Source organism: Xyrauchen texanus, chromosome 20 (assembly GCF_025860055.1).
Source record: "Xyrauchen texanus isolate HMW12.3.18 chromosome 20, RBS_HiC_50CHRs, whole genome shotgun sequence".
Classification (NCBI taxonomy): domain Eukaryota; kingdom Metazoa; phylum Chordata; class Actinopteri; order Cypriniformes; family Catostomidae; genus Xyrauchen; species Xyrauchen texanus.
In genome coordinates, this window is record NC_068295.1 from 28549524 (window position 1) to 28560476 (window position 10953).

The window sequence follows — 10953 nt, forward strand, 5'->3', positions numbered from 1 at the left end:
AAGCCTTGCTTCTAAATGGACCCTGGGACCAGAGTGATGAAGTACAACTAAGAGAATGTATTAGGAGGCCCTTTATAAAGACATACCATATTACTTGTAATACCAAGAGTAATTTATTAAATCAAACATTACTACATTTATTAGACCCATTGCCATTGGTTATTGAAATAAATTTGTGTAACTATGATTATCAGTTAATTTAACCAGAAAATCCTATAGAGATAATCCTGTAGAGCAATTGGTTTTGCATTAGGATCCAGATTTTACATTGGATTTCACAAGTGGTGTCTTAGCACCTTTTTTTCTAGGCATAATCTCACTGAGATATATATATATATATATATATATATATATATATATATATATATATATATATATATATATGTATATATATATAAAACTGGATTGCTTATGCAACATTAATCTTCCTGCAGTAGGTGAAGTCACCAGAAATGTTCAAGCGGCCATCTTGGTATGCCCAAACTGTCATAGAGCAACTATGACTGACAGATGAAAACACCCCTGTTTTACGATCTCCGACCTCCGGATACGACAGTTACATTTCGCCCTCTAGTGACAATCATGTTTAATGTTTAATTAGCTTGTTGTAGATAATATTAGTTACGAGGGAGAACATATACGTGGATAAAGGCAGCAATAATGTTACTCCATATGACAACAGTGGTTAAATATCGATTTTTTTATTTAATAATTTTGTGCTCCGAATAAAGACAAATGAGTTTGGAACAACAGGAAGGTGAGTAAACAATGACAGAATTTAAATTTTGGGGTGAACTGTCTCTTTAAAGACTACCTGCAATCTGTTGAGCTCTTTCAATGAGAGTTCGATTTCCCCACTGTGTTCCTCAGACTAGCACTTTACACCAGGTTCTCCCAGGGAGGCTGTGCCTTCAGTTAGTGTACAGTAAATCACTTCAGACAAATAACATCTGCTAAATGACAAGTAATCAATATTTCCACAAAGTCCTCATATATTTAATACTGAGGGAAACGCTCCTCCCAAAACATTAAAATCTTTACCCTGTGGATTAATGTCACTGAAAAATGGATGTTGGTTATTGATTAGCAAGGTAGGGCTTATCTCCCCCATATCATTCACTCTGAGCGAGGCAGAAGGAAAGGAGGGAAACTTCACATGGTGTTTGCCAGCGGTGTCTTTTTGCCTGCCAAATCAGGAAAAGAAGCAAACGGGTTTTGACGAGAGTAACAACATGTACCAGATGAACACTAGACATAAATCTTCGGTTACACCATCGCACAAACAACTGTCCCCTGCAGCACATCTCTGTGGGTTTGTTGGCCAGATTTGCCCTTCTGTGTCCCAATCTGACTTTTTGGCACTGAAGGAATGCTTGCTTTGAACTTCGGCACACATGGGTATGTGATCTTATCAGACTGCATCAGATCATGCTGGTCTAGGCTTGTTTAGACTTTAAGCCATTGATATACAAATATGATGATCCCCTTGTGTGGGATCCCATTCCTAAAATCTAAAGTCAATATAAAGGGAAACACTATGGCTGTCAGCAATGTTCCCTTTAATTTTTATTTTTGCTGAGCAAAACCTATTACTATTGGGCAGACAATTCGGCCACCGGAGAAGAATAAACACTCACTGAGCACTTTATTAGGCTCCATTCTGAGTAAATTCTAGAGACTGTTGTGCATGACAATCCCAGGAGATCAGCAGTTACAGAAATACTCAAACCAGCCCATCTGGCAACAACAATCATGCCACGGTCGAAATCACTGAGATCACATTTTTCCCCATTTTGATGGTTCATGTGAACATTAACTGAAGCTCCTGATCCGTATCTGTTTGATTTTATACATTACACTTCTACCACACGATTGGCTGATTAGTGAATATAATAGAGTGTATATAATGTATAAAATTATATTTATGTTTATTCTATACAATTTTAATATGTAAGTAGTCTGTACCAATACCAGTGAAAATGCAAAATTCTCGATACCAGTTTCAATGCCACGAAAATGAATATTACTGTTGAACACTCCTTTATTTAAAAAGGTCACATTTTAATTCAAATATTAACATTACTGTAAATTTGAACTATGGCATGTTGCCTTCAAGTTCTTTCAATTAAGTTAATATTACTTCTTAATTTGTAATTATTCAGATAAAAGTCATAATAATAAAGAACTAAGAATAACATAAGAACATTTTGGAAGAGAACTCACATCAAGATTTTGATAAGAAATGGTTTTATCTAGTTTTCAGTACAAGTTCACACTGAACTGACATTTAACAGTAGATATCTTGATATCTTAAATTTGAGCACAGGCACTGTTGAGGTCTCTAGAGGAGACACAAGTGAGATTACCGGGGTCTTTTTCTCAGGAGAAACATCTGCAAAGCAGGAAACCATTTATTCTCTGTTGTCTAGGAGAAACAATTGAGGAATTAAAGAGATCTCATTGGTGATTTTTCTTTCCTATGGGGACTGATCTAGGATAAATAACCCATTATCCATCCTCTGTGCAGCAATGAGTGGTGCAGGCTGCATCTCCACTCTTCCACACCACAGAATGATGAAATGAGGTACTTGATGGAGGAAAATCACTCTGGCAGACGTAATGCCTCTGTAAAGAGCAGACATGATACTGCTAATCAGCACAGCGAGCCCTAATCAGTGAGGAGAGCGTGTGAGAGTTACATATAAAAACATGCAATGACGTGCACAGAACGGGGGCAGAAGGGGCGCAAGTCCCTTTCGTTCACAAATCTAAAGATGCCCTTTTTGTTTTCCAGAAAAAGGGGAGACATTTTAAGAATTAAATGAAAATAGTTAAATAAAACAAAATTAAAATCTCGTCATAATCTCACAATAAGAGTCATAATATGTTATTATGAGATGTCTTTGTAAATCATGGGCATATTAAAGAAAATTAGGCAAAGGTGTATTTAAGAAGTTACACTACAGCAGATCAGGGGTGGATTCCAATCGCAAGTGATCCTCGCTCTGCCCTAGACTCAGTCCAACCTGCAGGGTGGGTACTCTGGAGGAAACATGGCATTACTGTGCAAATGTACCTTTCTCTAACAGTCCTGTGGAAGGGCCCTCCAAGAAAAGATTCGTTTTCTCACTTTCGTTTTGAACAAGCTTTCGAGAGGCATCCCCTTCCACAAGAGTGCATTGCTTCAAGGAAGCAAAAAAAATGCAGTTTTGAATTTGTCCCGGAACATCAAAGTGCCATTACCTCAGACAAGTAACAAGTCCACTCCATGTGTTGTGTTGTAAGTTCATCAAAATAATCATTCTCGATTGCTACGATGCCACTAGTGTAGACAGATTTATGAATTATAATGGGAGCGGTCGCGTCGCTTTCAGTGATTTTCAATTAGTCTTTTATAGAATATTGACATAAACTGAAGGAGCTGTCTAGTTCAGCCAAAGCCAGATTGGTTTTGTTGAAACTAATAAGCCATTAAACTAATCACTTTCAGAAAAATACCATTAGGCTACCACAGTACTGCAGCTATCTATACGCATATTACTGCCTTTGCACCATGCACCACGTTACCAGGGTAAAGCCATGGCACTGAATGATTGATCATGTTCATATTTCATTATACTGTCATGGTAGTACAAGATTCTCTAAAAAATACCATGGTTTACTCTGATACATGTCATAAACATGGGGTTATCACAGACCATGCCTGAAAATAAATAAATAAACAAGTGTATTACCATGGTGCTTTATGTGAGAAATATAACAGAATAGTCTTTTTCAATATATATATATATATATATATATATATATATATATATATATATACACAATAATATATATAAGAAAATGGTGAAATACTCAAAAAGCATAGAAATTAGTTAAGTATTTATAATTACTATTCATTAAAAAAAAAAAAAAAAAAAAAACATTTTTTATCCTTCCACCCCTGTCCCTCCTAAGAACATCACTTGAAACATGTACACACGGACCCATCCAGTTGCACTAATCATTCTAATACAACAACCACACACTCATCTGTAGTGAACTGCAAATAATATGTTGCTTTCTTTCTAACACTTTCTGTAGTCAAGAAAATCATGCAGAAGGCAACACCCAACACAACTGATGTTCCTTCCTGTGCTGTCTTGTAACCTGGCCTTTGGATGCATGGATACGGTTGCTAGGCGCCGCCTTAAAGTGTCGCTAACACTGCTTTAGACTATTGTTGCCATGACAACTTGAAATGCCTCTGTCTCTCTCTTTCTCTCTCAATTTCTGCCATCACAATAAGTCAACAAGGTTCGTGTCATTGTAATGGAAAACTGAGAGTACAATATATTTCGTCGACCAACGGTGGTTCGAGGTTGCTTGGGTCAAGTGACGTAATTTAACCACAAAATTGAGATAAATGAAAGGTTCAACCAGGCTGGTGTGTATTACATTCAAAAAGGTAGAGAGATGATGTGCCAGTCGGACACCTCAAAGGACAGCAATGCAGCTGACAAAGAGTGTATAGTGTTTATAAGAAGATATCCTTTTATTTGTCATAACAAGAAATACGTAAATGGATAGTTTACTAAAAATGAAAATTGTGAAAATTTTCAACCTTTTGTTGTTCCTTCTTTCTTTCTTCCTTAGAACACAAATGGAGATGTTAAGTATAATGTCAGCTAGTACTATTCACTTTCATTGCATTTTTTCGAAAAGGATGACTGAGGTTGATGACTTTTTTTACAGATTTTTAGACGAATATCTCAGCTCTGTAGGTCCATACAATGATCCGATCACATGTGGTCAGGTGAGACATTTAGCTGTTTATGCCTGGCCACTTAAATGCAACTCCTGTGACCACATGTGTTTGGATTTGGAGGGGAGGGTCTCTGATTCATGATGACATGCATCACATCACTATGTCAGTGTGTTACTGCATTATATTAAAGCATAACAAATACAGAAAAGACAAAGAAAGCGTGAAAGTCTCCATGATGCGACTGAAATTTAATATAAGCACAAATGCAAATTGTCAAGCAGGATTATACATTATTTTAGTGAATTGCCAGTATTAAAGGAGCTTCAGAGGTCCGTGCTTCTCATCTGTTTTCTTCTTTCTTTCTGCTCTCATGATTGTGTATGTATCCGCTTTTTATTTTAATTATTTCCTTAAAGCCACTCCTTAACGGCAAAGTTTAAACTCTTGTTTTAGTGAAGCGGTTGATTGACAGGTGAGGGGTGGCGCTTCACTGCTGCCAGGATGCATGCATGACTGATTAGCGTTTACACCTCAAATGTGATGTGGACACATGCATTTTGAACACATTCACTTGTGGTTTCTGTGATCCGATCACAAAACGTTTTAGACCCCGTTTAGACCTTTATTTAGGGATGACCACATTTGATCGGATCACCAGAAACGCATCTTAATATCAGGTGGAAACGGGGTCTCAGTAACAATCCTGTTATTAGACACTTACACACATAAATTAAAGTAATCATGGCTCACTGTGAATTGTAAATTCCTACAATGACTCCAGTAACTGAAAACTATTGATTTTGAATGATGCTACATCTACGCCAGGTTTCAGTGTAAGTCCAAGATGACACAAAGACAAAAGTTACTGAGTGCACCTTTAAGTGAAAAAAAATCCCAAAACCTTTACTAGGGATGGGCGAAACCACTTATTTTCTTTTCAATCCGATACCAAGTCCTTTTAGGTCAATATCGCTAATATCGATACCAATACTTCTAGTAAACTGAATTTTTAAGAATTCTTTGGATAAAATGAGTAACTTAATTTATTATTCGTCTAGGTTACAAATGTAACCTCCGTTCCCTGATGGAGGGAACGAGACGTTGTGTCGGAGAAGCAACACTAGGGGTCTGTCTTGAGCACCCAGTATATCTCTTGAAATCTCTCTATCTATGAAAAAAGGCCAATGAGAAGTTGGCAGCTAGCATTTGCATACCCTGCCCCCGGACATACTGGTATAAAGGCGAGGAAATACTATAGTTTTTCAGGATTTTTCTGAGGAGCCGGAAATGGTCCGGCCACTACAGCAGCTCGGCTCAGCGACGTGGCCGGGAAGACACAGCGTCTCGTTCCCTCCATCAGGGAACGGAGGTTACATTCGTAACCTAGACGTTCCCTGTCTGTCACTCTCTTCGACGTTGTGCCGGAGAAGCGACACTAGGGGTCCAATTTAAATCCGCCATGCGCTGAGCTGTGTACGTGTTCTGCTGACACAGGAGCGGGCAGGTATTCCTTACGTGATAAACGACCGGCAGTGTCAGACCCAATTTCCTATTCTTTCAGAGGGAAAAGACCCTGTGGAGACCACATCTACCCGGTGGGGAGGTAAAGTGGTGAATACATCACATGTGTTTTTAGGCGACACGTGGGAGTGGCGCGGTGGTAGATCCAGCCTCAGCAAGGGAGAGTTGCAACAACACGGCGACCGGAGGGCAGCCGGAACTGCCTTAGGAAAAAGCAGGTCCGCTTCGTAAGGAGACCGTATCGCGGCGAATACACACAGGGGGAGTCCGAGTAGGAGTTCTCACCCTGTGGAGAACCTATTCCAGTACAGGGTAGATTGAGTACCCGCAGTGGATTGGGTCGGCAACCCATGAGGGCTAGGGAGGAATCGACCAGGGATTCAAGGAGTGGAATCTACTGGGAAAAAAAGACGCACAATTTTACCTCAACCGAGGGAAAGGCCGATATATGCAAGCGATTCACCCGGCCAGCCCATCAGCATGTTACCGAGTTCTACTGGCTCAGACCTGAGAAAACACAGGATGAAACTGACTCAACCCTGAGATTTTAATATCTCATAAAGGTGTTGGGTGTCGCCCAACCCGCTGCTCTACAAATGTCTGCCAGGGAGGTACCCCTGGCCAGTGCCCACGAGGACGCAACACTCCTTGTTGAGTAAGCTTGGACCCGCAGGGGGGCTGGGTGTGATAGGCCAATGAAATGGCGTCTACTACCCAGTGGGAAAGCCTCTGTTTGGAGACAGCGTTTCCTTTCCGCTGTTCCCCAAAGCATACAAAGAGCTGCTCTGAACGTCTAAAGCACTGCATGCGGTCCAGATAGGTACGCAAAGCACGTACCAGACACAGCAACGAGGCGGCTGGGTCTGCCTCCTCCCAGGGAAGCGCTTGCAGGTTCACTACCTGGTCTCTAAATGGCGTGGTAGGAACCTTGGGCACGTAGCCCAAGTCTTAGGATCACATGAGTTTCTGCTGGTCTTAGGATCACATGAGTGTCTGCCGGACCGAACTCCAGGCAAGTGTCGCTGACAAAGAACGCTTGCAGGTCCCCGACCCTCTTGATGGAAGCAAGTGCAATCAGCAGGGCAGTCTTAAGAGAGAGGGCCAAGAGTCCAGCTGATTCTAGCGGCTCGAAGGGAGGTCTCTGGAGGCCCGCGAGGACTACCGAGAGGTCCCAGGAGGGGAACAGGCTTGGCCGGGAGGGATTTAACCTCTGGGCGCCTTTTAGGAACCTGATGATTAAGTCGTGCTTACCAAGGGACTTGCCGTCTACTGCGTCGTGGTGGGCTGCGATAGCAGCGACATACACCTTTAGGGTGGAAGGGGACAGCCTCCCCTCCAGCCTCTCTTGCAGGAATAAGAGCACTGTCCTAACTGCGCACCTCTGTGGGTCTTCAGCCTGGGAAGAACACCAATCTACGAACAAGCACCACTTCAGAGCTGCCTGGTGGAAGGGGCTCTGTCTTGGTTGATCATGTCTACAACGGTAGGTGTTAGACCAGCTAGATCTTCCGCATCCCATCCAGGGACCAGACGTGGGGTTTCCAAAGGTCTGGATGCGGATGCCAGAGCGTGCCCTGCCCCTGAGAAAGAAGGTCCTTCCTCAGAGGAATTTGCCATGGAGGGGCTGTTGCGAGGAGTACGAGGTCCGAGAACCAGGCCTGGGTGGGCCAATTGGGAGCCACTAGTGTGACTTGTTCCTCGTCCTCCCTGACCTTGCACAGCACCTGTGCAAGAAGGCTCACTGGGGGAATGCGTATTTGCGCAGCCCCGTGGGCCAGCTTTATGCCAGTGCGTCTGCCTCGAGGGGAGCCTCTGTTTTCGGGCATACCAGAGCGGGCAATGGGAGGTCTCTCGGAAGGCAAACAGATCTACCTGGGCCTTGCTGAATCGTTCCCAAATCAGCTTGACCGATTGGGGGGTGAAGCCTCCACTCTCCTCTGGCCAAGCGTTGTCATTACAGCGTGTCCGCTACCACATTGAGTTTGCCGGGGATGTGTGTGGCACACAGCGACCTGAGGGCCAGCGCAGCGGGGCCCCTCTCCAAAGGCCCGCAGCTGAGTGCCCTTTGCACACGGAGCCCCAACCCAATCTGGAGGCATCGGTAGTGACCAGGACGCGTCGGGACACCTGCTGCAGGGGCACACCTGCCCGTAGAAAGCAGCGGTCTGTCCAGGGTTTGAGTGTCTGGCAGCAGGTGGGGGTGATTGACACATGGTGCATGCCGCGGCGCCATGCTCGTCTCGGGACTCGAGTCTGAAGCCAGTGCTGAAGCGGTCTCATATGCATCAACCCCAGCAGTGTGGCAGCGGCGGAGGATGCTATATGGGATGATGTTGCCTTGAGCACGGACCGCAGTCAACAAGCGTACCGGGGGACGGGTAGTCCGAGGGGGGGCACCCGACAGAGCCGCACCCGCTGCAATCCCCAGATCGCTTCCAGCGCCACTCGCACTGTCCTCAATCCCGTGAGAAGACGGAGCAATGCGGGGGTGGCTGGAGTGGCTTGCTTTCGGTTGAAAGCGAGCCGCGACCGCAACGTTGCCATGGTCATGCCCTCACAGTGAGAGCATGAACCATCCACAAACGCAGCCTCGGTGTGATCGCTACCCAGACACACGAGACAACGCCTGTGGCCGTCTGAAGCGAAGAGCACTCTACCACATCCAGGAACTACACAGGGGCGGAAGGGCATCTTTATAAAGACGCATCCTAAAAAGGACGTTCAACGCCGCTGTGTATTGCTCTTTTAGAGAAAATCACTCTTTTAGAGGAAATCACTCTTTTAAATAACTGTCTTAGAGTTTGGGTTTCTGCACTGTCGAAGCGCCCAGGGGCAAATGCACTGCCGTGCAAAGAAGGAGAAATCGCCGCTGTAATGCGCCGTCAGTCCAACAGCATGCAGAGCATCAGAGGAATACTGGAACTGGTGTGATCTCACATGAACAACATGCACAACCATCGGCTCCGAAGAAATTTTCTGAATGAACTCTAGTATTTCCTCGCATTTATACCCGTATGTCCGGAGGCGGGGTATGCAACTTCTCATTGGAATTTTCATAGATCAGAGCTATATTCGGTGCCCCTAGTGTCGCTTCTCCGACACAACGTCGACGAGAGCGACAGACGGGGAATCATTATTAGGCTGCTTTGTTTACCCTTTAAAAATTAGTTAGTATAAGCCACATATAAAACCTAAAAATTAACCATATTATTATATGGCTACTATTCCTAAAACCAAGTTACCATATGGATACTTCAGTAATGCTGTAGAAAAACATGGTTAATTGTATCAAAACCTTGATTACTGGCAAAAAGAAGGGAAAAACAACATGGCTACTACAGTTGTGGTTACAATGGTTAGTACAATATAACTACAGTAAATCCATGCTAAGTTTTCATTAGGGTATCATTTATTAACGAGGAATAAAATTGTCAAACTAGCCCATTATGATACATGTCATGTCTAAGCTTGTCATTACTTACTTCGTCTATTAGTGAAAGGGTGCGCGCTGTCCGACTGCTGGTGTATTTTAGCATTTCTGCGCGTCAACATGAGCGGAAGAAAAAATATTTCCGGTGCCATGCAACTATTCGCTCATATAATCATTTTTTACTCATGTAATCTAAATAAAAACATCACTTTTTTTTGTTTTGTTTTTTTACGTAAGTATCGATCTATAAATCTGTAATGTTGTGAGGTTGCTTTACCTTAAGCTTTCCTTTCAACGTGATGAATGAAGTTCAATAGATCCGAACAACACAATATACCTTATTTACAGTAGCGCCATCTTTCATTTGACACGGGAACGAAAACGAGGCTGTGGATGAGAGACTCCCCGTCTCTTCAATGACATGCACTAGCTGTATAAAGTTCCTAAAATAGACCACATTTAATTTTTCACAACTCGTGTTTTCTGGAGTTTTTTGTCAACTGAAATTTCTTGGAATTTTGTTAAACCCAATGAAGAGACAGTATTCTCATAACCTCATTGTCATTCCCGTCAATAATCAAGTATAGCGCTGCTGTGACTCCAGTCAGGCTTCCAAAGCAACCAGTTGGCCTGGTTTCTAGGGAGAGTACAGTCACATGTGTTAACCTCCTCGTGGTCACTATAATGTGGTTCGCCCTCAGTGGGCCGTGTGGTGAGTTGTGCGTGGGTGCCACAGAGAATAGCGTGAAGTCTCCACACGCATTAGGTCTCTGCGGTAATGTGAATTGTATTGAGAAAGATGCCACTTTTACATTATTATTTAAAAATTGTGTGCCAGAGCATATTGCTGGTATGTTGTATTATATTGATATTTGTGTGTGTGTGTCATGTCCTGACGCTACTGCTGTGTTATTGCTATATGTTTGGTATACAGTATACCCCTTTAACTGTTTCTCAGCTGATTGCCAGACTAGTTGGTTGCAGATTAACAGTATAAAAAATAAATACTCTGAACAAGAGCTTATTTATTAATTTTCTGCACATGATAATCAAATGCCCTTAGTGCCATTGTTCAGGAAATCATAGAGCTTATTCATGGGAGCACAATATAATTTTTATTATATTGTTTTCCTCCTCTTTTCTCCCCAACGACTAGGTAATAAAAGCAAAAACATAACGTAATAAATTTCATACGGCTCATGTAAACAAATGAAATCTTCCTCCGCCAGAGGGAGCTGCTCTGCCCTGTGCTATA